General features: G+C 48.2%; 1 long non-coding RNA gene across 1 annotated transcript; it reads left to right on the plus strand.

Moving 5' to 3' along the window:
• Positions 1-4,853: 4,853 nt before the first annotated feature.
• On the plus strand, positions 4,854-5,633 carry LOC121028091 (uncharacterized). The gene is made up of 2 exons (XR_005789065.1): positions 4,854-5,124; positions 5,347-5,633. It is a non-coding gene; the product is annotated as an uncharacterized LOC121028091 (long non-coding RNA).
• The last annotated feature ends 876 nt before the right edge of the window (positions 5,634-6,509 follow it).

Consider the following 6,509-nt stretch of genomic DNA (forward strand, 5'->3'; position numbering starts at 1 on the left):
ATTAAAAGTAAATTTGCCATTAATTTGAAGCCTGTTTTTTTTAATTTAACAATACAACCTGAATAACTTTCCCTGTCATTAAATATTATTATATAGTATTTGTAATGGCTGTAGAATAGTCCACTGTATAACTGCTCTATAATTTATTTAGCCATTTTCCTATTGTTGGACATTTGGATTGTTTCCAAGTTTTAGAAGTAATACATAATTCTTATGAGCATTTCCTTCATACGTGATTTTTTCCTGAGGATATTTTCCTAGCGGTATAATTGGTGGGTCAAAGGGCTGACAAAGTATTAAGGTTTTTTTTTAAATGTTTTTTTATTTATTTTTGAGACAGAGAGAGACAGAGCATGAGCAGAGGAGGGACGGAGAGAGAGGGAGACACAGAATTGGAAGCAGGCTCCAGGCTCTGAGCTGTCAGCACAGAGCCCAACGCGGGGCTCGAACTCACGGACTGTGAGATCATGACCTGAGCCGAAGTCGGAAGCTTAACCGACTGAGCCACCCAGGCGCCCCAAAATATTAAGTTTTTTTATTCCTATTACCAAATTGCCTTCCATTAAGGCCGCTTGCTGCCCATGCTGCTGTGGTCACACCCGGAGAATTCTATCCAACGGTGCGGGATTGTGTGGAATTCACAGAAAAGAAGTGATCTTATGAGTTTGTGTTAGGGCAGAGCTTCCTGGAGGAGGTGAGGCTTGAGGGAGGCCTCAAAAGCAGGTAATTTGACTGGTCCAGAGGTCAAGGAAACAGCTGACGGGAAGCAGAGACCCAACGGGAGGCGTCCTGGAGCGGCTGGAAGGTGCTACCCGCGGCCAAGCGGAGCAGGACCACGCTGGCTTTGGGCTGGAGGGAGCCGGGACAGCCGACCCACGCTGGACTGGGTAAAGCAGGGAGCAGCATCCGGCTCTGCAGCAAGGCAAAGGCTTGAATGAAGGAGACACGTCACAGCCATCAAACATCCTCATTTGATGTCCATCCACACTTGGTGATTCCCCGGAAATGGACAGAATGTGGAGTTTTCTCCTTTTCATTTTATTAAGGAGAAAAAAAAAAAAAAAAAAAACCCAGCCCTGCCAGTTTGCTAGATATTCTTGGAAGGATAATAAAGATAAAACTTTCTTCCTCTCTCAGCAGAATGGAATTAGACTCACCTTGTTACAGATTGTGCCGTGACCAATTAAAAAGGGAAAGAAAAGGAAGTCTGCTGAAACATTCTCCGCTTTTCAGCGGCTCTTATGTAAGCCCTGTAAATTCCCCGGGGACCTGAAACCACATCGACCACCAAATATTGAAAAATGAAAACAAACTGTTCATTAAAGGGATTGCAAAGCATGCCTTTCCTTTGGTTTAGGCAAGGGGAGGGGGGACGGAGACGTTAGACGGGAACCCCTTTAAAGATGAGGGAGAAAGAAGTTTAGGGAGCCTTTCTTTCTCTCCAGGGATTTCAAAGCGGAGACTTGTAAAGACTCCAGGAATACCGGGCCACACTGCCTCTTGTTAAAGCGGTAGGGGCCTCATTAGAGATTGATGGAAGCAGGCAGTTTCCCTGCCTGTGGTAGGGTGCCGCCGCGGCCACCGGGATCGTGGCCCTGATCTCTGGCCCCCTGCGCGGTTCCCATGGCGGGGGGCCTGTCGCTGAATTCAAAAGCGGGACTTCGGGGGTCCAGAAATGGAATCTTGCATTTTTAACTTTTGACCTGGCTGTTTGTCTTTAATTACCGAAAGAACCTGAGGTTTATGAATGACAGAGTGACACTGCCCCGGTGACTTTAGGTGATTGGCTTTTCCTCTTGGAACCTGTCTCCTCTGTAAAACGGGGCTAAGAATAGAGTACACGTCTGAGGGGTTGTATTAGGTGACATGATGCCCTTCACCAGGCAGGGGCCTGGCAGGCGGAAAGTGCTGGCAAATGACGTCTCGTTCACACCTTCTGAGTCCAGGGGAACTGTTGCCTGGATGGACCCTCCGGGGTAGTCAGGGGTCAAGCAAAAATCACAAGCTTCTTACTGAAGGAAAAACGCTTCCTTTAAAAATGTCTTTATGGCAGATGTGTTCCTTCTGGGCCAACATGCCGTGCCTGAATCCAAGCGTGAAGTGGGGTTCAGAGGTAAGGCAGGCACGCAGTCATCTGTAGGCCTCTGGCCATGTGAGTCTCAGCCAGATAAAACCAGTCCCCAAAGAAATCTGAGGAGCTGGATGTTATCACCTAGTTAGTGCCCTGCTGCTCTGCTCAGGTCTTTGTTTCCCTGATTTTCTCTGGCTCAAACATGTGTATGTTGGTGGCAATCTTGGCCTACGTGGGAAGCCTGAAAATAATGATGTGGGCACCGAGATAGAATACGTTTCCACAGGACTGCAGTCAAACCAACTCTTCGCTCCGCCAGGCCGCACACGCTAGGATTTAGAGGCCTGCGCTTTCACTCTGCCTGACTCAGGATCTAATCACTGTCCTTCAGGTGACCAGCCTTCAGCACGGGTACTGCCCCTGTGCCGTGGGGATGCTGGCTCCGACCATCAGAGTGAGTGGAAGTGGAAGGGGGTCTGGGGCTGTGGCTTCATCAAGGGGATCACCAGGAGCCCCGGTCTTGTGCACACGGGCCATCACTAAGGATGCAGTGTGGTCTTGGAGGTCGTGGAGGCTCGCGGAACGGCTGGCCATCTCTGCTTGGCTCCGGGGCCCCAGGCTCAGCTTAATCTGCACTAGGCACAGCCCAATGGTGGAGCTCACCGAGCACCCCCCCCCCACCCCCCCCCCCCCCGTGGCTCAGAGGTTGCTTCTGCCTGGCCAGCCTTCCCCTTCAGGGGAAACAGGGAATGTTGGGGGGGGGGCGGGGGCGTGTCATCTTGTTGCCGGCTTCCTTTGCTGGGTACACCCTTTTAGTCTGATGTGGTCCCAGTAATTTAATTTTGCTTTTGTTTCTCAGATGTCTTAGACGTCCACATCTGCTTCCTGCTCCCGGTGACTAAATCGCAGATATTGCTTTTACAGTTCGCTCCAGGAACGGTCTTTTCAAACTGAGCTTTTGATTTCTTTGAAAAACTCTGTTTCCCCCTACGACGCGCTGCAAAATTTTGGCTTTGTCAGCAGAAGGCCTCTGTGTCTCCAAACTGAGCGCGCACGTGTCCGTCCTCTTGGGAAGACCCTACATTTCCCTGCACGCTACGGCAAGAGAGGTTGCTTTTGAAAAATCCTTTTGGTGAAGTACCTTCTTTTTGTAACAGGGGTGCACTTGCCCTCACCTTTGCTTTGTACAGACACAACGGTGCTGTGCAAAGCTATTCCTCACCTCCCTCACGGAAGTTCCTCTGTCTAATCACTTCACAGCAGATTATACTTTTTAAAACAAAGTTTTTCTTATGTTTATTTTTGAGAGAGAGCAGGAGAACAAGAGTGAGAGCAGGGAAAGGGAGCCACAGAATCCGAAGCAGGATCCAGGCTCCAAGCTGTCGGCACAGAGCCCGACACGGGGCTCGAACTCATGAACGAGGATATCATGACCTGAACCGAAGCCAGACGCTTAGCCCACTGAGCCACCCAGAAGCCCCATCCATATACTTTCAGAGATGGATGTAGTAATGTCTCCCGTCCCCCATGCTCTTCTGCAATGTGACCTTGACACTCTTCCCATTGAGAAGTAGGGTTTTTGTCCCCCTCCCCCTACCTAGATCTTGGTGAGCTTGTGATTGCTTCTATCAATAGAGTATGGCAGCAGGGTGCCATGTGACTTCTGAAACAGGGTGACAGAAGGCCATGCAGCTCCAGCCTAGTCTTCTTGGAATGCTCAGTCTCCAAAGGGCCCCTCTTGGGACCCTTCCTCTCAGAACCTAGCCACTGGCTGTAAGAAGCACAAGCCGTGAGGCATGGTCCAGCCCTCGGCTCTGGCTGAGCCACCCTTCCGGTTATCCCAGCTCAGGCACCAGACAAGCTAGTGAAGAACCCATCTGTGGAACCTCCAATACAGTTGTTCCAACCCTTAGCAGTCCAGACCTCCCCGGCCGAGGCCCCAGACATTATAGAGCAGAGAACCACCTCCACTGTGCTCTCTCCAATGCACGATTCCTGGAACCCAGGAGCATAACAAATGGTTGTTTTACACCACTAAGTTTGGGGTGGTTTATTTTTATTTTTTTATTTAAAAAAAATTTTTTTTAACGTTTATTTATTTTTGAGACAGAGAGAGACAGAGCATGAATGGGGAGGGAGGGTCAGAGAGAGAGGGAGACACAGAATCGGAAGCAGGCTCCAGGCTCCGAGCTGTCAGCACAGAGCCCGACGCGGGGCTCGAACTCATGAAGCACGAGATCATGACCTGAGCCGAAGTCGGACACTTAACCGACTGAGCCACCCAGGCGCCCCTGGGGTGGTTTATTATGCAAAGTAACCGGCACATGTACACACTTCTTATCCAGTGCGGTGTGGTCACATGGTGACAGGACTGGCTGGTTCATTCAGAAATGCACAGCCCTTAGGAACCAAACTCTAAACAACAGCCCCTCTCCACCTCTATTTTAGAAGCCGGGGGAGATAATGGAAATTCAGATTTTTCTCCAAACATCGATTCGATGATGTGAGAACAAGCATGGGTACTTAAAAATTAAAAAAAAAAAAGGGGGGGGGGCACCTGGGTGGCTCAGTCAGTTAAGCCTCCGACTTCGGCTCAGGTCATGATCTCAGTTTGAGAGTTTGAGCTCTGCGTGGGGCCCTGTGCTGACAGCTTAGAGCCTGGAGCCTGCTTCCGATTCTGCGTCTCCCTCTCTCTCTGCCCCTCCCCTGCTCGTGCTCTGTCTCTCCCTCTCTCCCAAAAATAAACATAAAAATTTTTAAAATAAAAAAGATACTATGAACATTAAACATACCGCTCGGATTTCAGTGCTACTTGTATAACCTAGCGTTGCAAGTTTCCTTCCCTCTGCCGCTGTTACCTCCAACCTTGCAGCCATTTGTCCTTGCTCTGCAAGAAATAGCTCACCCCCTGCCTTCTCTCCCGGGTCCGGCCTCAGACTCAGCATCAGGTTGAACCATATGGAATTGCCACTTTGTAGGTCATAAATGGTTAATCTCAGCAATTTCACGTGGTTCAACCTAATGCTAACCTCCAACTCCTCAAATGATGTTGAGTTGTATTCTTTTTTTTTTTTTTTTTCAACGTTTATTTATTTTTGGGACAGAGAGAGACAGAGCATGAACGGGGGAGGGGCAGCGAGAGAGGGAGACACAGAATCGGAAACAGGCTCCAGGCTCCGAGCCGTCAGCCCAGAGCCCGACGCGGGGCTCGAACTCCCGGACCGCGAGATCGTGACCCGGCTGAAGTCGGACGCTTAACCGACTGCGCCACCCAGGCGCCCCGAGTTGTATTCTTAAGTCTCACTCCAAATGGGATGTGCCCCCTGCTCTCCTCGCCTCCCCCAATCCATCTAAATCGGATTATTCTGTAGCATAGCATCTTGTCCTTCCCTCCACAGCACTTATCACAAGTTGTAATTACGTATGTGTTTATTATTTAATGTCTGATACTCTAACTAGACTTTTATACACTCCATGAGCACCACACATCATTGTATCCCAGCCCCTGGCAGGAGGCCTGGCATATCACAGGCACTCAATAAATGTCCGTTGAATTAATGGATATACAATGTGGCTCTTTTCATATGCAGACAATGTTTTTATTCTGTTGCCAGAGCGTCCTGTACCCAGTGGTCCTTGTTATTGTATCTGGATCTGAATGTAAGTTTCTAGAGCCATGGATAATTCCTAATCCTGGCCGCCCATTAGAAACAACCGGGAAGGGGTGCCGGGATAGCTCAGTTGCTGGAGCATATGACTCGTGATCTCAGGGTCGTGCGTTTAAGTAGGGTCCATGCCCAACATGGAGCGTACTTAAAATTTAAAAAAAGAAAAGAAAAGAAAGAAGGGGAGAGGAGAGGAGAGGAGAAGAAAAGTAAAGAAAAGAAAAGAAAAGAGAAAAGAAAAGAAAAGAAAAAGAAAAGAAAAGAAAAGAAAAGAAAAAGAAAAGAAAAGAAAAGAAAAAGAAAAGAAAAGAAAAGAAAAGAGAAAAGAAAAGGAAAAGAAAAGGAAAGGAAAGAGAAAGAGAGAAAGAGAAAAAAGAAGGAAAGAAGGAAAGAGAAAGAAGGAAGTAAAAGAAACTGTATAAAACTTGGGCCCTACCAGCCCTCCTGGTTAATTTAATTAAGCTAATAATCACTGGTCACCTATCATGCGCAAAAGATTTGACTGTTTGCTGCAGGAATTGCAAAGATGAACAAACCACAGTCTCTGTTTCAAGGAACTGACCACACAAACCCTCCCCTGGCCAAAAATCTCTATTTCTGATAAATATATACAAATTCACAGCCTCTCCAATAAAGGCTGTTAAATGGCAACGGAATGCAAGATGTATAGCGCCATTTGGAGTTGTAATGAGACAACATGCCTCTACCAAATATCCCAGAGCATGAGGCGCCTGGGTGGCTCAGTCAGTTAAGTGTCCAACTTTAGCTCAGGT

Source organism: Herpailurus yagouaroundi, unplaced genomic scaffold (genome assembly GCF_014898765.1).
Source record: "Herpailurus yagouaroundi ecotype Mexico unplaced genomic scaffold, PumYag 100, whole genome shotgun sequence".
Taxonomy (NCBI): domain Eukaryota; kingdom Metazoa; phylum Chordata; class Mammalia; order Carnivora; family Felidae; genus Herpailurus; species Herpailurus yagouaroundi.